This window comes from Thamnophis sirtalis, unplaced genomic scaffold (genome assembly GCF_051295495.1).
Source record: "Thamnophis sirtalis isolate CommonGarterSnake01/CBP01778 unplaced genomic scaffold, rThaSir2_p1.2 scaffold_2, whole genome shotgun sequence".
NCBI lineage: Eukaryota > Metazoa > Chordata > Lepidosauria > Squamata > Natricidae > Thamnophis > Thamnophis sirtalis.
In genome coordinates, this window is record NW_028261382.1 from 165,743,289 (window position 1) to 165,766,140 (window position 22,852).

Genomic DNA, 22,852 nt, shown 5'->3' on the forward strand with positions numbered 1-22,852 from the left:
GCAAATCCACATGCTGTTGTTTGTGTCCCACTAACCATATGCAGGATAGCAGCAGATGAATGATACTTCATAAATAGATTTACCAAGTTCTTTTAACAAGAACAAACCTCATGGGATAAATTGTGGAAGATACAAACAATCCACTCTCATATCACTAAACTAGGTACAACTGATTTTGCATGTACCAGCCACTTAATTCTGTTTTAAAAAAAGTCAACCATCTGAGGAATATTACATTTAGATCATTAGCAACCCCTCCCTGAGAGAAAGGCAAAAGTTTTCCCATCATCTTGAATGATTTGATCCACTACCTAATGCAAAATTGTTGATCACTTTGTCCTTCTAAAAAGAAAGATTTCATAGCATATTATTATATTTACCAACAAAAAAATATTCCAGTTAAGAGACTTTCTTGCAAGATAGAAGTTTTGTCTATCCCGGGATTATTACATTAATTAGGAAGAATTAATTAATATGCAGTAGCAAAATAAAAGAGTCTGGTACTGTGATTTAAACATTTCTGCCTCCTGTTCTATTATTTTTCCATGCCTACAAGCAAATTTAACATTAACATTCATGGTCACATATAAGAAGCAATGCTCCCGATGATAGCTAGCTAGCTAGATAGACAGACAGACAAACAACATACATTTTAAATTATGTAATTGTACAAGCTTCCTGAAGAAATCCCTAGGTTTGTATATTTATAAGTATTTATTTCATCTTTCTGAACAAGCAACCTGAATATTTTATAGGGCTGACTTATTTGACTTACTAATCTAGCAATCCTAGCAGTTTAGGTTAGAAATAATGTACTTCCACCTGTACTGTACCTTTCCTTTCTAGTATTTTTCTGATTATTCTGCTTGACAACACACTAAGTTCAGAGTTTCTTCCCCTTCAGTATTTGCAAGTGGGTTTTGTTCTAAATGAATTTAATCGCTATGCAAATTTGGTAATTATTTGATGAATATTAATATTCCCCCTATACACAGCAATAAATATATATTTCATATTCTGCCTGTATTTGCTAAATAGCATGGCAATTAAAATACACTTAAAGAGCTTTAATTTGCATGCAAATTGTCAGAGTGATGTGGAATATTGAGATAGATAAAATAATCTGTGAAATTGAAAATTAAACATAGTCGTTATTAATATAAATATCCCCAAATATAATTTCGTTTGGAAATGTTACCTGGGATGCTGAACATAATTGCTGATTTGATTGCTTAACTGTGGAATGTGTTTTTCTAGATTCTTTAATGCTGAAGAAAATCAGAAAAAGTGCACCCTTCAGGGGGCTGTTAAATACCATAAGCAATAGAGCAAATGATTTGTTTTAGTGACTATTAGGTGCAAAGTAGATTGTTTTACAATGCCTTTATTTGCCTACAACTGATTGCTAACTTTTCATGAAGTTGTCCATGCTGATTTATGTATCCTGGAACACATTCGCTAGGAGAAAATATCCTCAAGCTGTTTTTCCAGGTTTCGCCAAGGGACAAAGAATAAGAAATCATATTCTGCTGAAATAGAAAATGGAGATATATGAATATATTCTCTTTGAGAAAAGCATGATCTCATAGCCTTCACTGTTTGAATTTTTTCCCAACACACAAATGACAACTTTGCCAGGTTAGTTCCAAATGGAGCTGTTCCAACTACATGTAGTCCTCAACTTACAACCATTTGTTCAGGGATCATTCAAAGTTACAACGGCACTGAAAAATGTGATTTATGATGGTTTTTCACAGTTGTGTCTGTTACAGCGGTCCCTATGGTTACGTGGTCAGAATTCAGATGCTTGACAACTAGTTCGTGTTTATGATGGTTGCAATGTCCTAGGATTAGGTGATCACTTTCTGTGACAAGTGAAGTCAGCGGGGAAGCCAGATTCAATTCACAACGATGTGACTAACTTAACAACTGCAATAATTCACTTGAACATCACAAAATGGGGCAAAACTCACTTGATAATTGTCTTGCTTAACAACAGAAATTTTGGGTTCATTTGTGGTCCCAGGTTGAGGATGTGTATCAGGGGTGGGTTCCTGCCAATTCTAACCTCTTCTATAGAAGAGGTTCCACAAATCTACGGTGCCATTTAGAACCGGTTCCAGCTCCCTCCCCCCCGCCTGTCTGCACATCATCAAGATGAAGAGAGAGAGAGGAGGAATTCTGGGAGTTGAAGTCCACAAGTCTTAAAGCTGTCAAGTATGAACACCCCTGGGTGTTTTTTTTCTAAAGGGTTAGGGATGCAAGGGTCTTGTAACTTGACAGCTTTAAGACTTGTGTGTTTCAAATGCCAGAGTTTCTGAGCCAACATTTTGGGTGCTAAGCAAGGGCGTTGCTAAGTGAGTTTCACGACATTTTACAAGTTGGCCATGCCCACCCAGTCACATGACTGCCAATCCACTCCCACCCAGTCACATGGCCGGCAAGCCACTCCCACAAAGCAGGCCACACCTACAGAAGAGGTTCTAAAAAGTTTTGAAACCCACCACTGATGTGTACACACATACCCTCCTACACAATAAAAGGGAGACTTGCAGTTTAGAATCAATACCTCTGTCTTGCTCACCCATCCCACACCTGAATACAGCAACTATACAATTCTGGAATCCTTTGAATGTTAGGGACTGTTCTGTTCTAATGTCATTCCCTCCTATGGAACAGACCTGCCTTGTGATGAAGGATGCAGATGTCACAGGAGAACAGAAACACACCCGTTGTAATATGTTATTTTATTACAGTAGCAGAGTTGGAAACAGTTGCAAACACAATACTTTTTATGCTTTCCTTGTCTTGTTATATAGGGAGTCCTCGATTTACAACCACAATTGAGCCATCGCTAAGTGAGAAACTTGTTAAATGGGTTTTGCCCCATTTTATGACTTTTCTAGCCACATTTGTTAAGTGAATCACTGCTATTCTTGAATTAGTAACACGGTTGTGAAGTGACTCTGGTTTCCCCATTGACTTCACTTGTCGGAAGGTCGCAAAAGGGGATCACATGGTTCTGGGACAGTGCAACCGTCATAAATGTGAGACAGTTGTCAAGCATCCAAATATAAATCATGTGACCATGGGGATGCTGCAAGGGTCATAAGTGTGAAAAATTGTCATAAGTCACTTTTTGCAGTGCTGTTGTAACTTCAAACAGTCACTAAGTGAGCTGTTGTAAGTCAAGGACTACCTGTATACTCCAAAGAGCTGATGCTCAGTATTGCTGGTTATGCAAGTACAGTAACGGACTGATAATTTATCAATAATTTCATAAACTTCATTTTATTAATAGGTGCCTGTTGTGGCCCAGCAGGAGCCATTGGAGCTGCAACCAGTCTCCGACAGCGAGGGACCCTATGAGTCGGCTCTGGAGGATGTGGAGAACCCTGGACAGGGTTCCAACTCCGAGCAGGGCACAGAGAGACTGGTTGGCCACCAGGTGGTGCCTGAGCCCTGGACCAGTGGGGAGGAGACAAGGAAGAGTGATCCAGAAGCCAGCAGTGAGTTGTTTCTGGATGCCCGGAATCAAAGAGCTAATAGGCGTCAGGAACAGTTGCGCAAGTACAGGAGGTAATTGCGCTCAGCTGGTGGTCATTAGGCTCCTCTCCAGACTATATAAAAGACTGCTTGTGCACACGCCCCTTTTGCAGAAGTCAATGCATTGACTAAAGAGAACTGTTGTAACTAGCTTGGCAGGCTGGATTGCTGCCAAGGTTTGTCTGAGTTGCTGCCAAGGTCCTTATCTGTTTGTTTGCTTGGCTTTCAGCCACCGAGATGTTGGTTTCTTGCTATTAAAGTACATTCTAGTTAAGCTTGTCTCGGCTTTCATTACTGGATGGAGGAGGGGGTCAGAACAGGCACCTATGGTTTATAATTGAAATTATGCTATAACTGCAACATTAAACTGAAGATAATATATTGGCATTATCAGAACGATCTGCTAATTGACAATAGGTTTCCCGCTATTTTCATCCATATACAATTACTGATATTTTTTTCTTTCTTCTGTTCAATCATGTCTGAATCTTGTAGACCACCTGGATAAATCCCTGAAGTTTTCTTGGCAAGGTTGTTCAGACGTGGCCTCTTTCCTAGAGCCGAGAAAGGGAGAGTGGTACAAGATCACCCAGATGGCCTTGTGCCTAAGGCAGAACTAGAATTCCCACTCTCCTAGTTTCTAGTTTGATGCCTTAAGCACTTGCTCTCACTGAGAAGCCAGGTTCTTTATATTTAGTTGTTCCAAGGTGTCTTTACGATAGCAGCCTTAATAGAGGACATGCAGCTTTTGCATTGACCTCTATAGTTAGAAAACAAAAGTTATAGAGACTGGTAAATTTTATTACTCCCTCATTTCATCAGGTTCTGCTAAGGGACTCTCCATTTTGGCATTCCATAGCATGATCCTCAAAAAATTGGTAATGGGGACCAGTGTAGATGAGACCAAATGGCATATTACAAAAGAATGATAACAGCTGGAACAAGTGGCGAGGACAGGAGAGGGAGCTATGACTTGATTAAATCAAAACCTTTGGATTTTAGTTTAAAATCAAAACCAACTTAGAGGTAAAATCAAATGAAATCACACTGGGAGACAGGCACAGTTAATATTTTATCACAGGGCCATATTAATTTATAACACTCTTTCCTGTACTGAAGAGCTGTTATAGCCTGTCTGGTATACGGATGACATAGGATTAGATACAAAATGACTAAACTGTGTGATGTTTTTTTTTTAACAAACAGCAAACAGGCATGTTGATATAAAAATGAGATTGGATGTATTGTATAATTATTGGGCTACATAAAACAATTGGACTTTGTGTCTGTTTCCTGAAGACTTATACTCGGATTAATTCTTTTGCCGTATTTTTTTTTATTTTCCTCATTTTACTAAGGTTATTTTATTCATGTTTAATTGAAATAAGATTTGTGGTGCATAAGGCATGCATATGTATGCATTAATGTTTTATGTGTCCTGTGTATGTTTATGGTTCTGTGTGTATATATACACATACATATGTGGCAGAGGTGGGTTCCTACCAGTTCGCACCTATTCGGTAGAACCAGTTCGTCAAATCTACCGAACCGGTTAGAAGAGGTTCCACCAGTGGACCCGGAAAGCAGGCCACACCTACAGAAGAGATTCCAAATTTTTTTGAAACCCACCACTGGTCCTTGGATATGATTATTCTACACTGTCATGCTCATATTTATAAAACTCAGTGCCTCTGTGAAAGGTAAGGATGACTACTGCATTTGTGGTGCAATCAGAACATTGCGTGTGTTGTTTTAACGCAAACCAATGATGCCTTTTAAAAAACAAATTTACATCATATTCTTATGCATGCCAGTGCTGTGTGTGAGGTAATTTAAGGTGGTTCTGACAAGTGTCATCGGCATCTTCATATCCAGCCACATGGGCGGCAAGCCACTCCCATCTGGTCACATGGGTGGCAAGCCACTCCCACAAAGGAGGCCACACCCACAGAGTAGGTTCGAAATTTTTTTGAAACCCACCACTGATATGTAGCATCCACTTTGGTGCAGTAATGTGAGGCATCAAGGTAGAAACTGGGAAACTTTGAGTAGTCCTTCCTTAGGCACAAAACTAGCTCTCATATTTAACAGATTAACAGAGTTCGAAGGGACTTTGTAGGTCATTTAGTCCATCCCCACCCTACTCAAGCAGGAGACCCTACACCATTTCTAACAGATGGCAATCCAGTCTGTTCTTGAAAGCTTCCAGTGATGAAGCTCCCACAACTCCTGAAGGCAACCTCTGTTCCATTGGTTGATTGCTCTCACTGTCAGAAAATTTCTCCTCATTTCCAGGTTGAATCTCTCCTTGTTTAGTTTCCATCTATTATTCCTTGTCTGGCCTTCAGGTGCTTTGGAAAATAGGTTGACCACCCCTCCTTTCTGTGACAGCCCCTCAAATATTGGAACATTGCTATCATGTCTCACCGGGTCCTTCTCTTCACTAGACTAGCCATGCCCAATTTCTGCAACCATTCATCATACGTTTTAGCCTTCACTTCCCTAATCATCTCGGTTGCTCTTCTTTGCACTCTTTCTAGAATCTCAACATCTTTTTTATAATGTGATGACCAAAACTGGATGGGTTTGGTCTTACTAAGGCTTTATAGAGTGGTATTAGTACCTCACTTGATCTTGATTGCATTCCTCTCTTAACACAATTTTTGATTGCATTGGCTTTTTTGGATGCCGCTGCACACTGTAGACTCATATTTAATTGGTTGTCCACGAAGACACCAAGATCCTTCTCAGTTACTGCTATTAAACCTGGTTTCACCCAGTCTATATGTGTACTTTTGGTTTTTCTTACCTAAGTGTAAGACTTTAATTTTTTCTACCTTGAATTTCATTTTGTAAGATAGTGCCCAGTGTTCACGTCCATCTGGATCTTAAACCTATCATCTAAGGCAGTGGTTCCCAAACTTGGCAACTTTAAGATTTGTGGACTTCAACTCCCAGCAGAGCTGGCTGGAGAATTCTGGGAGTTAATGTTGTAATATAGTTCCTTGTGTAGGTGTGTGTCCTCCATGGCCTAGGTCACACTAGGGCCTGCAGGGTCATGCTGAATCACACAGGAGACAACTGGCTCCGAGAAAGCCATAACATCCTGATAGTGAATAACATAACATTCTGAGATGTGCCCTACCATTGACGTCCAGGATTTGACCATATATAGAAAGAACTTTCCTGAAGCAGTAGATTAGAAATTGTACTTTTACAGGCTGTTTTTTATCACATGCTATTGCTCCTCCTGCCTTTGTCCTGTCTCAATAAAAGGGGCTCTCAGGTTCTCATCTGGGTCGCTCCATCCCGAGAAAATTTGTCTCCTGTCTTTTCTCAACATTGGCCTCATGGTCGACCCACGGGAATTTCACAAGTTAAAGTCCACAAGTCTTAAAGTTGCCAAGTTTGGGAACCACTGATCTAGAGTGTTGGCTATTTCTGCCAGCTTAGTATCATCCACAACTTTGGTAAGTTCCCCTTCTATTCCCTCATCTAAGTCGGTTATGATGTTATTGAAGAGTATTGGGCCTAAGACAGAACATTGTGGTACCTCACTGCTTACTCCGTCCATGTAGATGTAATACCATTAAGGACTACTTGATGAATACAGTTTGTCAGCCAGTTACAAATCCATCTGATGGTGATTCTATCTATCCAAATTTTTTCTAGCTTATCAAGAAATTGAAGTACTTTGTCAAATGCCTTGCTGAAGGCATTCTGTCCACAGTATTTTGCTGGTCTACTAATTTAGTCACTATGTTGAAGAATGAAGCTGGTGACCTTGGGCCAGCCACTCTTTCTCAGCCCCAGGAAGAATGGTAAACTACTTCTGAAAAGTCTTCCCAAGTAAACTGCAGGGGTATGTCCAAGGGTTCACTGACAAAAGGGCGAATGACAAAACCGCGCCCGACTAAACCGCGGCGACAAAACCGCGTGTTCTAAAGTGCTCTGACGAATGAGTGCTGAATCGCGCCGACAACAGCGCAGCGACAGAAGCGCACTGTAAAACTAAACCTAACCCTAACCCTAAACGTAACGCTAACCCTAACCCTAAACCTAACCCTAAACGTAACGCTAAATGTAACGCTAAAACTAACCCTAACCCTAACCCTAACCCTAAACATAACGCTAAACCTAACCCTAACCCAAACCCTAGCCCTAAACCTAAACCTAACCCTAAACCTAACCCTAAACCTAACCCTAACCCTAACCTTAAACCTAACCCTAAACCTAACCCTTACCTTAACTTAAATCGCCCCTCTGTCGACTGAAATCGCCCTTCTGTCTCCGTGCTGTTGTCGCTGCGCTGTTGTCGGCGCGTTGATGACGTCATGGTTTTAGCGATGCGATTTAGTCGGCGTGGTTTTGTCGTTCTCCCTTTTGTCGGGTCATGATGTCCAAGTGCTTTCCTGGAGTAAATATGACTTGAAGGCATTATATAAATGTGTTTGTGTGTCTGTGTGTGGTGTTAGTCTTTGGTTAATGATGGTAATTGGGACCAGAACTTCCATCACAAAGTGATGTTGTTATACAGCACAATGTGCAAAACTACCTTTAATAATTACTTATTACTTATTTTGATCACAAAATGTATCTAGTTTCTCTCTCTCCCTCCCTCCCTCCCTCCCCCCTCCCTCCCTCCCTCTCTCTCTGTGTGTGTTTGTGTGTGTGTGTTTATTGATGTATTGAAGATTTGGAAGAAGTCATCAGGCATAGTTAAAATATTATACTTTTGTCATTTCGTGTTCGGCTTTAATAATGGGATATGGTTGGGAAGTCTGTGTGTATTATCCATAGCTGCTGAAATGTAATCAAATAACAGCGTTTGCTGTTATGCCAGTGGCGTGCAGCTGGTCATCAATTCTATCTTGCTAGATTGAGAGTGACTGGTTCAAGGTCACCCAGCTGACTTTGTGCCTAAGGTGGGACTAGATCTCACAATCTACCATTTTCTAGCTTCGTGCTTTTAACCAATACACCAAATTGCTTCTCTGTGAGATTATTGGTCTTATATATTAAAAAGTGGTGGTGGTGGTTGTGAAAATCAAAAGTAAGCTTTATGTAGAATATTTTGAAGTATTTCGTGAACATTTTGTACTGGGTGTACAATGGTTCCCCCCCCCCCCCCTTAAGACATTGTTTTTCTCATGAGAAATACAGGAATAAACGGAATTATGGTAAATGCGTGCCTTAAATTTAAATTATTACATATATTACCTGAATTATGGTAAACGCGTGCCTTAAATTTAAATTATTACATATATTACCAAAAAAAACCAACAGATTTTTTTAAAAAAATGCTAAGAGATAAATAGATGATAGGAATATTTTTATTTTCTGAAGAAGTTATAGTTCAGTAATGAAAAACTAAAATTAATGCAATTATTTTTTTCCAGTTTATCATTCAGAAATCCCTTAAAAAACCTGCCATATTTCCTGCTTTTGGAGATATTCATTTTTACAATAATTTATGTTGTTTTTCTAAACCCTGACCGTATATTTCCCAAATTGTATTTTCCCAGTCAAAAGAAACTATGTTTCTATTCTTTAAGAACAAGCAGTTATAGGTTCAAATTTCATTCTCCCAAGAGAAATATTGTCAAAACGTGGTACTGTATATAAACTCACACCACATCCTCATTTCATTATACAATTGCCAACCTCCAATTGTTATAAAGGAAAGACCTAACTAATGTTCAGCTATAATCTGCTGAACCTCAGTTTACCAGCTTTTATTGACATTTTTTAAACAACGTCATTCCCAAAAGCCGTTAAAACCTGGCTGTGCCGGCAGGCCTGGGGTTGATGAGTTCCCCTCCCCTCTCAACCGTGTGGCTGTGTGATTCTTGGTTATTTTAACTACTTGTATTGTACTCTGTGTTTCCCTTTCCCCCTTTGAGTTGTTTGCCGCCCTGAGTCCCTCCTGGAATAAGGCGGCATATAAATAAAACAAATCTCAATCTCAATCCCATTGATGGTTTCTTCCAGAGGTGGGTTCCTACCAGTTCACACCTATTCGGTAGAACCGGTTCGTCAAATCTACTGGTTAGAAAAGGTTCCACCAGTGGACCCGGAAAGCAGGCCACACCTACAGAAGAGGTTCCAAAAATTTTTGAAACCCACCCCTGGTCCTTGGATATGATTATTCTACACTATCATGCTCATATTTATAAAACTCAGTGCCTCTGTGAAAGGTAAGGATGACTACTGCGTTTGTGATGCAATCAGAACATTGCGTGTGTTGAAGTTGTTTTAACGCAAACCAAAGATGCCTTTTAAAAAACAAGTTTACATCATATTATTATGCATGCCAGTGCTGTGCGTGAGGTAATTTAAGGTGGTTCTGACAAGTGTCGTCGGCATCTTCATATCCAGTCACATGGGCGGCAAGCCACTCCCATCCGGTCACATGGGCAGCAAGCCACTCCCACAAAGGAGGCCACACCCACAGAGTAGGTTCGAACAATTTTTGAAACCCACCACTGGTCTCTTCCATATCGGAATGAGGAGGTTATCTGTTTCATTCTTCCCCCTGGCTCCTGGCATTGTCATTTGTGCCTTGAGTGAGAATTCTGGATTGATGTGTTCAATCATTCATTGGTCCTTGGCCATCTACCCCACAGATTGGCCTGCTCCCATAGGGTCCTGATAACTTTACAAATGTAGGATATATAGAGCCTTCCATGCTGCATTGCAATAGGGAAATTTAAAGATGTGAGCAACAAAACACTTGGTCATGTGGAATTACTCAAGGTGTCCAGGGAGAATTCAGCTTTATAAAAGAGACTTATAGCACATCTGGGACCTCTATACAAGTGCTAAACCACAGGAGAACAATAAAAACCTCCAATATGAACGGTTTTCTCTTTGAATTTAAATAATTTATACCTGGCACTCATATTTTAACATTTGATTTATTTACTTAGATAACTCCGGTCCAAAACTTCCAGGAAAAAAATGGATGTTCCCACAGAAGCTAATCAAATATGAAGATACGAGTATATTTCAACTAGAAGATAATAAAATAAGGCATAGAAACTAAAAAAATATTCAAACAGAAACAACGGGTTCAAAGTAAACCTTAAAAAAAAAAAGGCTTAGTTTGGTATTTCTAGAAAGCCTGGGAAAACAGAAATGTTTTGCTTGGCAACTCAAAGATGAGTGAAAGGATCACTTCTTTTCCCAATATATATATTTTAAATAGTCCCTTTGCTATCTACTTTTGATTCTGTATTCCCTGTTGCTATTTCATTCCGTTACTCTTAATTAAGACACTCCCATTCTTCTGTAGGTTTTTCTAATTGAGAGGTGGTATAAAATCTTCTAAAACAAATATGCTAATATCTCAGGGCTCTTCACCACACAAATGCTGTGAATATTTGAAGCTAGTGCTGTTCGGCTCTGCTCAGCTGCTGCTCCCAAGGAAAAGTCAATAGCAAACACACATATAAAGGTAGTCCTTGACTTGTAGAAGTTCATTTAGTGAACGTTTGAAATGACAACGGCACTGAAAAAGGTGACTTATGACCGCTTTTCATACTTATGACCATTACAGCATCCCCTTGATCATGTGATCAAAATTCGGACAGTTGGCAACTGACTCATATTTATGACGGTTGCAGTGTCCTGGGGTTATGTTATGTAATCACCTTCTGTGACCTTCTGATAAGCAAAGTCAATGGGGATTCATTTAACAACTGTGTTACTAGCTTAACAACGGCAGTGATTCACTTAACAACTGTAGCAAGAAAGGTTGTAAAATGGGCCAAATTTCTCTTAACACGTGTCTCGTTTAGCAACAGAAATTTTGGGCCCAATTGTGATCTTAAGTAGAGGACATCTACCTTAACAATCACCCTGCATCCCTACACAGTAGCTAATTGTTGAGCTTTTCTCCGAGTTTGAAACGCTCCACACAGTTGAGGAACACTGAAAGGGTAGAGCACTCAAGATGAACACTACCACACTGGCCGGCTCCAGGAAGTTGGGAAATGAAATCATTTGAGAAGAGGTATGCAGTGGTGTGGAAATATTGCTGGGCAAAGAAAGTGGAAGCTTTGTGGAAGGAACATAGCACACAACCTATATATTGTTAGGCTTTTATCACATTTTTCGTTTGGAAGTTCAAGGTGATTTATATAGCACTGCCTCCTGCCCCCTCCCCCTGTATAACAAGCACCTTGTGAGATAAGTTAGGTTGAGAGAGATTGGTCAAAAGTCATCTGGTGAAAGTCCATGGCTGATGATCGACTAGAATCAGGATCTCCTCACTACTTGGATATGATTATTTTACACTATCATGCTCATATTTATAAAACTCAGTGCCTCTGTGAAAGGTAAGGATGACTACTGCGTTTGTGGTGCAATCAGAACATTGCGTGTGTTGAAGTTGTTTTAACACAAACCAAAGATGCCTTTTAAAAAACAAGTTTACATCATATTCTTATGCATGCCAGTGCTGTGTGTGAGGTAATTTAAGGTGGTTTTGACAAGTGTCGTCGGCATCTTCATATTCAGTCACATGGGCGGCAAGCCACTCCCATCCGGTCACATAGGCGGCAAGCCACTCCCACAAAGGAGGCCACACCCACAGAGTAGGTTCGAACAATTTTTGAAACCCACCACTGTACTATTCCAACACTTTATATACCAGAGTGTCTCTTATATGACAGATAGAGTGGGAAGGGACCTTGGAGGTCTTCAACTCCAACCTCCTGCTCAAGCAAGAGACCCTATACCATTTCAGATAAATGACTATTAAAATCTCTTGGAGTATCCATAACTTTTGGAGGCAAGCCACTCCACTAATTAATTGTTCTCACTGTCAGGAAATTTCTCCTTAATTCTAGATGGTTCTCTCCTTGTTAAATTAATGCTACTTGATAAATAGTCTTAATCAATGGCCCTCAGTGGAGTCTACACCCATATAAACTGAATTTTCATATTTTGCAAATGTGCCTAACGCATTTTAACATTTCCCAATTTTAAATCTTTCCAACATTTTTTAATGTCTCCAATTACAAATACAGTATCATACTAGGCAATAGAAACCAGATACTTTGATTTATAAGGGTAATAAATATCCTTTCATTTAAATGGTGATCAATAGCTATTTTGAGGCTGCGAAGGGGGAAATTATGATAAATATTTTCTTTAATGTTAAATAAAAGTAAGCATTTTTTACACATTTCATTAAACCAGAATCTTTTGTGCTTTAGAATGTTGCCTGAAATTGGCCATTGTATTTTGAAAATCTTGGGTTACAGTTTTGTGTGATATGTGAACAAGCCAACGGTATTTATGCAATGAGCCACAATTAAACAATACATAGCTTCACATGATATATGAAATCCAATCATATATATTTTCTCACTTATACTAAAATGTTGATCCCTCCACCCCCCACCCCCCCATTGTATTTTATGGTAAAAATGAGCAGAATCTTAATAGATGCACATTTGGAATATTACAATAATATTAATGTATAATGTAAGAGGCTTTGCTAAAGTTACAAAAGTATTATTTTAATTTAAATATTAATATTGGAGAGTGTATTACTTAGACTGCACTCTAATAACTAATTTACAAGAATAAATCCCAGTTTAATCAATGAGATTTACTATTCAGTCAGTGTGCTTAGAATTGCATTTTAAGTATTCATGTACAATCTTGGTTAGAAAAATTGTAAAGTCCACACCACTTGCAGTGTAAGAATTTTATAGCATTTAATCCACACATATTTCTTGAAAGCACTTCATGGGATTATTGGCACTCCGTTGCGTATACTGTTTTTTTTTTAAGGTGATCTCTAAAGGAATAGCTAAAGCTCTTCTTCTTCTTCTTCTTCTTCTTCTTCTTCTTCTTCTTCTTCTTCTTCTTCTTCTTCTTCTTCTTCTTCTCCTTCTCCTTCTCCTTCTCCTTCTCCTTCTCCTTGTCGCAGCTTTAGCGACGCGGTTTTGTCATCGCTATTTTGACGAGCGCGGTTTTGTCGGGCCATGGTTTTGGCCTACATGACATTGGTGTCTAATCTGGTTTATCTTGACATAGGGAGATCCCCAAAGCGGGCCAAAATATTATCTCCATGCAGTGGTGGGATTCAACCGATGTAACAACCGGTTCGCTGAGCATGCACTTTGCATGTGCTCCGCACACACACAGTGTTTCAAAACAGCTCTAAAACTTGCCTTCTACTGCAGCTCCGGTGAGTAAAACGGCTGAGACGTGGCAATCCACTCTGCTGCACCTATCAACTGGGCTTCAAACGAAGGAAATATAGGGCAGACTAGCGCAGTGGTGGGTGGGTGGGTTAAGGCCAACTGATGCTGGAACTAGTGATTCACCCGAACCAGCTGAATCCCACCCCTGTCTCCATGACCAAGTGAGTTAGACTGATAACTGCAGCTTCCCTTCCCTCTTTTTACATCCATTGTATGCATAATACCTGTAAGAAAACAGAGGGCTTCAATTGCATAGTCATGGCTGCCATTTTGATATTTTGACTCTTCCTTCTTTCCTCATGGGTGCTTCTTTCTGTAGCACATTCACACTCAACAGTCAAAAAGGAAGGAAGGAAGGAAGGAAGGAAGGAAGGAAGGAAGGAAGGAAGGAAGGAAGGAAGGAAAGTGTGAATGGGGAGGGAGAAGGACAGGAGGGGACTGGAGCAGTGGTGGGATTGAAATTTTTTTACTACTGGTTCTGTGGGCCTGGCTTAGTGGGAATGGCAGGGGAAGGATACTGTAAAATCTCCATTCCCTCCCCACTCCAGGGGAAAGTTATTGCAAAATCCCCATTTCCTCCCAATCAGCTGGGACACGGGAGGCAGAGAATAGATGGGGACGGGCCAGTCAGAGGTGGCATTTACCAGTTCTCCGAACTACTCAAAATTTCCACTACCGGCTCTCCAGAACTGGTCAGAACCTGCTGAATACCACCTCTGGACTGGAGGCTAAAACATATGAAGAATGGTTACACGAACTTGGCATAGCTAGTCTAGAGAAGAGAAGGACCAGCAGAGACATGATAGCAGTCTTCCAATATTTCAGGGGCTGCCACAGGGAGGAGGGGGGGGTCAAGCTATATTCCAAAGCACCTGAAGGCCAGACAAGGAACAATGGATGGAAACTGACCAAGGAGAGATTCAACCTAGAAATAAGGAGGAATTTTCTGACAGTGAGAACAATCAACCAATTAAACAGATTGCCTTCAGACATTGTGGGAACTTCATCACTGGAGGCTTTCAAGAAGAGACTGGATTGCCATCTGTGAGAAATGGTGTAGGATCTCCTGCTTGGGCAGTGGGTTGGACTAGATGATCTACAAGGTCCCTTCCAACTCTGTTAATCTGTTAAAGAGGAGAGAAGGAAATGAGAAGAGAAACTGAGAGGTGGCATACTCATATGTGCTATTTCTTCCTATATAGGCATCTTGCTCAAAGCACTCGCAGTGCTAGAAAAAAACATTACTTATATTTTCAGCTAATTTGTATGGATTTTATTATTTGTATATCCTTACACAGCAAATCTGGCTTTCCTGAGGCTACTTAGTGAACTCATATATAAAGCAAGATTAAAAATGGATGCATATTATTTCATTTTCCTTGAACGTTTCATGTTTCCTAGAACAACCCACAGTCAATGGGGGTTTCATATGTTGGTCCTATTGGAGTGAAAAGGGCTAACGAGAAGAACTTCTCTCTAACTGCTCTTTTGCCACTCACTTTTATTCTGATAAACCACAAACCATCTATCCCAGGCAAAAAATACTCCAGTCATTTGTCCCCAGTCCCTGAAAACAGACCAGTTTGCAATATACCCTTTGACTGTCCATTAAAACTGACTCTGGAATAAGCATCTATTTCCTCTCTTTCCTGTGAGTTAGACTGATAACTGCAGCTTGCCAAGGCTCTGTTATTAAGTTTCATCTCTTGGCACTCAGAAAGACAGTTCGGTTCAAAGGTGAACTACATTATCTTGCTGCAATTTGTGGAAAAGCCTCTCTTTATTTAGAGTTCAAACTGACCCAGACTTGACCACATCTTTGGAGCATAAACAGTTGAGACATAACGGCCAGCCCCTACCCCTTTGAAAGTTAATTTAATTTAACCATCCACCCTACAAAAAAAGCATTTCATCATCCTTAAAGAGTAACATGTTATATCACTCCACCTAAATCACAGCTAGATTAAAATCAGAATTCATAACACATTCCACTGCGGTGTTTTGTCTCCTGTACAAATGTATGTGTATGAGCATGGAATAAGCATCTATTGAACAGATTTTCTGTAACAATTCAAATCATTCCGATTAATTAGCGGCATATGAAAATTTCTCGCCAGAGGGATGAATATTCAGAAATAATGATGCTTGCTGTGAGAGCAAACGGCTTCCCGAGAAATTAAAATAAGCACATGTTACATTGGCTTAAAAGAAAATTCTATCAGTCAATCAAAACTCATTATGACTCTTAAGTCAATACATCTCAACCAGAAAATTTATCTTCAAGAATGTTTTAGAAAATCGGAGTTACATAACAACTGTGGTAAAATCAATACTGTTGCATATAAGATGAAATAAGAAAAGACAAGGGATAAAGAATAGGCATGTGCTTTTTTGACGACTTTTGCATAAATATAAAAATTCTTGGCATCTTCTTCACTCAGTCTAATTCTTATGGCACAGCTGCTGCTGCAATGGTTCTGAAAAGTACTTGTGAAATCCTGCAGAGATGGGTTATGTAGACGAGGTTAATGTGGATGAAAACAGGAAACAGAGTTAAGTAGTGGCTGTACTGGACTAAAATAGTAAGAAGGAAAGTAAGAAAGACAAGTTCAGATACTTGCTCTGTCTTGGATGTCCATTGAGTGACTTTTGGCCAGTTATTATTTCTCCCTGGACTTTTGTTAGGGAAATCAGTCTGCAGAAGAAAGTGTAGATTATGCTGACTGGATATAAATCTACTGAATGAATTAGCAAATAAAATAATGGCAACAGAAGACATGATTTTAAAAAAAATTCACAGCACATAGGCAGATTTAACCATAGTTGCAATTGGGAAAATATGAGCATCTTAGACCAAGCCAACTTCAAAAACACCAGGGAATTTCTAGAAGCCTGGCACTCTGACAAATGAGCCATGAATAGATATATTGACATTAACAACATCTATAGACTATGCAAAAGAGACTATCACTTAAGAGACCACAAGAGCCACAGTGGCACAGTGGTTAGAGTGTAGTACTATAGGATACTTATGCTGCCTGTCGTCTGCCTGCAATTTGGCAGTTCAAATCTCACCAGGCTCGAGGCAGACTTAGCCTTATATCCTTCTGAGATCGGTAAAATGAGGACCCAGATTGTTGGGGGCAAAATACGGACTCTGTAAACCGCTTAGAGAGAGTTGTAAAAGCACTGTGAAGCAGTATAGCAATAGCAATAGCAGTTAGACTTATATACTGCTTCATAGGGCTTTCAGCCCTCTCTAAGCGGTTTACAGAGTCAGAATATCGCCCCCACGGTCCGGGTCCTCATTTTACCCACCTTGGAAGGATGGAAGGCTGAGTCAACCCTGAGCCGGTGAGATTTGAACCGCTGAACTACTGATCTAGCAGTCAGCTGAAGTGGCCTGCAGTACTGCACTCCACCCACTGCGCCACCTCGGCTCTCGGTATATAAGTCTAAGTGCTATTGCTATTACTATCACCCAAAGGAACAAAGGAAAAAGGAACTAAAAGACCCAAGACCTCCCCACCAGCAATCAGCACCCAGATCAGCATAGATTATTAACTCTAGGGGTGGGTTGCTGCCCGTTTTACTACTGGTTTGCAACCCACGTGCAACCCATGTGCTCGCGTTGCTTGAGCATGTGCCAGACATGTGCTGTGTGCATGCGCACTGTTCAATGTAAATTGTTCACGCATGCGCAGAACAATTTACAGTGAACTGCACATATGCAGTCACTAAAAAATAAAATAGTGGTGCCCCAGTGGTGGAGAGGGAACCGGTTCGGGGGTGTGGCAGGCCTGGGTCACTGCCGGAGTGCAACCGTGGAGATTCGTACCCTCACCACCCTCCAGACCTTCCGCGTAGCCCTTAAAATCTGGCTGTCCCGACAGGCCTGGGGCTAAAGACTTCAACCCCACTCGAATGGTATGACTGTTGCGCTTTTTTTAACGATGTATTGTCTTCATGTTTGTAACTTGTTTGTCCTTCCCTCCCCCTGAATTGTGAGCCGCCCTGAGTCCCCTCAGGGAAAAGGGCGGCATACAAATAAAGTAAAATCTAAATCTAAATCTAAACCCATACATGAATTCCATTCCATTACTGGTTCGACGGAACCGGGCTGAACCGGGAGCAACGCACCTCTGATTAACTCCAAGGTTAACATCAGACCAACAATCAAGTAAACAATATTCCAATCAAGATCCCAAAGAAGCCAACAGCAAACAGCCCAACCAAAGAATCTCTAAGCTCTCTCCCAGCAACACTGACAGGCAAGCCACTAGAATATAAACTGACAGCAAACGGCACTCCCTACTAGCACTGATGATGTTACCTAGTTTGGGTAACGAAATGTCGGCAAGAAGCAAGGAAGCTCAGAGAGCACCAAGGACACACCATAATAACAAAAGAATAAAAGGACAAAGTATGTAATACAGTTGATTTGCTCAAGTTTATAGCAATAGCAATAGCAGTAGACTTATATACCGCTTCATAGGCCTTTCAGGCCTCTCTAAGCGGTTTACAGAGAGTCAGCATATTGCCCCCAACAATCTGGGTCCTCATTTTACCCACCTCGGAAGGATGGAAGGCTGAGTCAACCCTGAGCCGGTGAGATTAGAACCGCTGACCTGCTGATCTAGCAGTAGCCTGCAGTGCTGCATTTAACCACTGCCCCACCTTGGCTCTGAAAAAAACCCTCCATCCATTCAAACTACTATGGCTAACTTTGCAGGTGAAGTTTAGGTTTAGGCAGAGGTGGGTTCCTACCAGTTCGCACCTATTCGGTAGAACCGGTTCGTCAAATCTACCGAACTGGTTAGAAGAGGTTCCACCAGTGGACCCGGAAAGCAGGCCACACCTACAGAAGAAGTTCCCAAAATTTTTTGAAACCCACCACTGGCAAAGATCTTGTAACTTGACAGCTTTAAGACTTGCATGCTTCAATGCCAGAGTTTCTGAATAGCTACTTGGACCGACCTAAGTACTAATTCCTAATTTCATATCCGGTCACAGAGGCGGCAAGCCACTCCCATCCGGTCACATGGGTGGCAAGCCACTCCCACAAAGGAGGCCACACCCACAGAGTAGGTTCCAACAATTTTTGAAACCCACCACTGGGTTTAGGTTAGGTTTAGGTTTAGGTGAAGCGGTTGACGCGATGTGTCAGTGCCTGGAGGATGTTAGGGTCTGGATGGGTGTGAACAAGCTTGCACTCAATCCCGACAAGACCGAGTGGCTTGTGTTTTTCCCTCCCAATAACTGGGAGGCTGGGGGGTGAAATTATACGCCCCTCAGACAGGGTCCGCAATTTGGGAATCCTCCTGGATCCACAGCTGACTTTAGAACACCATTTGTCAGCTGTGACCAGGGGGACATTTGCCCAGGTTCGCCTGGTGCACCAATTGCATCCCTATCTGAACCGGAAGGCACTCAGAACAGTCACTCAAGCCCTTGTGATCTCAAGACTGGACTACTGTAATGTGCTCTACATGGGGCAGCCCTTGAAGAGCATTCGGAGACTACAGAATGCAGCCGTGCAAGCAATTGTGGGTGCATCTCGGTACACCCACGTTACACCTATCCTCCGCGAGCTGCACTGGCTGCCTATTGGACTCCAGACGCGCTTCAAGGTGTTAGTTGTTACTTTTAAAGCCCTACATGGCATCGGACCTGGGTACTTGAGAGACCGCCTTCTGCCAATTACCTCCCTACGACCAATTAGATCCCACAGATTAGGCCTCCTCCGGTTTCCATCAACTAGCCAGTGTCGACTGTTGACCCCCCCTGGGGGAGGGCCTTCTCTGTGGCTGCTCCAGCCCTCTGGAACGATCTCCCCGTGGAGATTCGGACCCTCACCACCCTTCAGGCTTTCCGCAAAGCCGTTAAAACCTGGCTGTTCCGGCAGGCCTGGGGCTGATGAGTTCCCAACCCCACTCGAATGGTTGTGGCTGTTGATGAGTTTTAATTTGTTTTTTTGTATTTGTTTTGTCTTTTTGTCTTTTGTACTCCCCTTTTCCCTATTTGGTTTGTTAGCCGCCCTGAGTCCCCTCGGGGAATAGGGTGGCATACAAGTTTAATCAAATCAAATCAAATCAAATCCCACCAAGCCACACCCACAGAACTGGTAGTAAAATGTTTTGAATCCCACCACTGCTCCAAAGGATATTCTCAGAACCAGACTTTTATTCTGAAATAAAAAGTAGTCAGACAAAACATGGTGCTGCTTATAGTCCAAATTTCAGTGTTTAAAGATTCAGCAAATAAATTTTGCAATCATACATAACATTGATTTAAGTGATCTGAATGTTGATATTTTGGTGGTAAACCTGTTTCTGCAGTAGTAATTTCTCATTCAGTTTTGTTTGCTTAGTGCTGCTTCATACCTACTAAGAAAAAAAAGCCTTTTGTGTTCCATGTAATGGAAAACATTTTCATTTTGAGAGGGGAACTGATAATAGAATATATTGATATCTCCTTCATCACTGTAAAAATTATAACTTTTCACTGGGCTTATTTGAAACTCCAAGATAAAAAGCAGATATTCATAAAGAATCTCTGCTAGAGCACTACAGGTATATGTTTAGTATGGATGTGATTTTTAAGCACATGCTTTCCGGGTCCACTGGTGGAACCTCTTCTAACCGGTTCAGTAGATTTGACAAACTGGTTCTACTGAATAGGTGCGAACTGGTAGGAACCCACCTCTGATTTAAACCTTGTTGACCATTCAAAAGATCCTGAAGACATGGCTATGATCCCAGGCATGGAGGTCAGAGTAACAGAGCCTGGATGGTTCAACAATACATGGTTGTCTGCTGTTTTTATTTTATCTGCCAATTGCCTGTTTCTTTTATGCTCTTTGTTAGTTTTAACTGCTGTTAGTTGCCCAGAGTCTCTTTGTTGAGATGAGCAGCCATATACATTGAATTAATTAATTAAACTGATCCCATTTCTAGAGACTTAGAGCATTTAAAAGCCCCATATCTATTAGCAGTTCTTCACTCTGAAGCGGTGGCCAGATCCAGAAAAACCAAGTGTGTATTGGGGGAATATTTTTTTTTGTTATATAGCACAATGGGGAAAAATTGTGAGGAAAAGACTCTTGAGAAGGATGTCAAACTTGCCAATTTTCACAGAAATCAGTAAAATGCTGAGCCTTGTGAAACGTGCCTTTTAAGTGCCTGAAATACTCTAATGTGGGGACAGGATAGAATAAAATTTGCAGTAATAATAGTCTCTTTTGCCTCAGATGGATAAATAGAAAAAGATTTGTTATAAAGAAAAGAAGCTTTATAAGGAATAATAATGCTTCTTCCTAAGTGCTGTGAAAGTGATTTGAGGCTATATGGGAAGCAGAATGAATTCATTATTATTGTTGATTTCAATAAAATGACTCAGTAATAACTAGGTCACCTAGCTAATGCAGCTCAGAAAAATCTCAGACTGAGAACGGGGGAGACTGTGTGGTGAAAGTTGTCTGGTTTGATCATAAGGGTCATTTCGATTTTAGCTCAAATTCCATCTTAATATTGCATTTTATATAAATAATCTCCCTTCCTTCCTGATATTGCCATTGTTCACAGCCTCTTAGCAGCTCTATAGAAGCAGGTTGGGATGGAAACCCAGATCCTGAACAGAAATAATTCAAGCTTAATCTACTGTGCTGAAGATAAATGAATTGCCCTGCTCTACCTTAAAATTCTTCTTCAGATGAATTCTGTTCTCATTCCACAGATATAGTTGTATGCTCAAATGGATGTTCATTTCCATAATGTCTAATTTGAAAAAATATAACAATTTTAACAACTGCTTTCTTAATACTTTTTTTTTTTTTGCAATCCTCTGTGGTTGAGTTGGATGTGATCATTTTTTAAACTGTGGTCCAGGTTATGGATACATGTTTCACATAGTACATATTTCACAGAAGACTGCAACCGAGAGTGTAGTTGTATTCTCATGTGAAGCTACTGTAATTTATCATCATCAGTTGCTTCACCGTCATATAGAACAGGCTCAAGAGGCAAGCTTCATTTGAATTAATTTAAAACTACCATAAGTGAAAAGTGAGCAGCTTGTTGTGTTTCCTGGGAGATAGTGTGAAATGACTAGACTACAAACAGGTTTATTTGCAATGAGCTGCAAGCCAATAAATTGTATATGCTGAAAGCTATTTGTTTGTATAAGCTATTCTGAAAAAAAAAAAACCTCAAATCAAATTCAGCTTTTGCTGCCAAGCGGGGAATTTTGGCGAGTGGCTGGAATTGCAATAGCTTATACTAACTTTAAGAGTCACTTACTGTTTGTTTAATCAGTGATATCATTAAATTACCAGAGAATTTTGGGAGTTGAAGTCCACAGGTCTTAAATTTGCCAAGGCTGTATATCTATGGACTAGTGTTGGAAGAAATGTCCATCTGGGTTCAGTTCCAAGTGGGGAGAAAGACACTGGAAACATGGAGGCTGATTGGAAAGATGTTTTAATGGTGAAGCAGAATCACCAAGCATGTGTGATTCTGGGTAGCTGACCACATAGAGTGGAGAGTGAGAGGTATTTATAGCCTCTCTTGGGCTTTGAACTTGAGCTTTCGGCTCCTGTGCCAAGAACATGTATTCTATTGGTTGAACCGTCAGTGGGTGGGATCCTGATTAAACTATTTACTTTAATACACTGCTGTTCCAATAATTACAGAAAAATAGTAGTGTATAGGTTCTATCTTTATTCAACCATATTCTGTAGAAACTCTGCTTTTAAAAAAAAGAAGTCATCCCCCACCCAAGCATTTATATTCTGGTCTTTCATGATTTGAACAGAAAACGAAACCCATTTTCTGTTACCCATGTTAGAAACCTTGTTTTGCTCAGAATGATTTTGCATCTTTCTTCTAGAAAGTTACCCAAAGCCCTATCTCGTACATTAACTCCCTTTATGTGTTACCCCTGTTTCATTAAGGGCACAACTTTTAAAGGGGAAAGGGCATGGTAGTAAATTATTTCTATATCTCCATTACATGTTGTAATGGATAAACTGCATCTATTCAGAACATTAACAGACTAGTTAAATATTTCATGCAAATAAAGTCAAACAC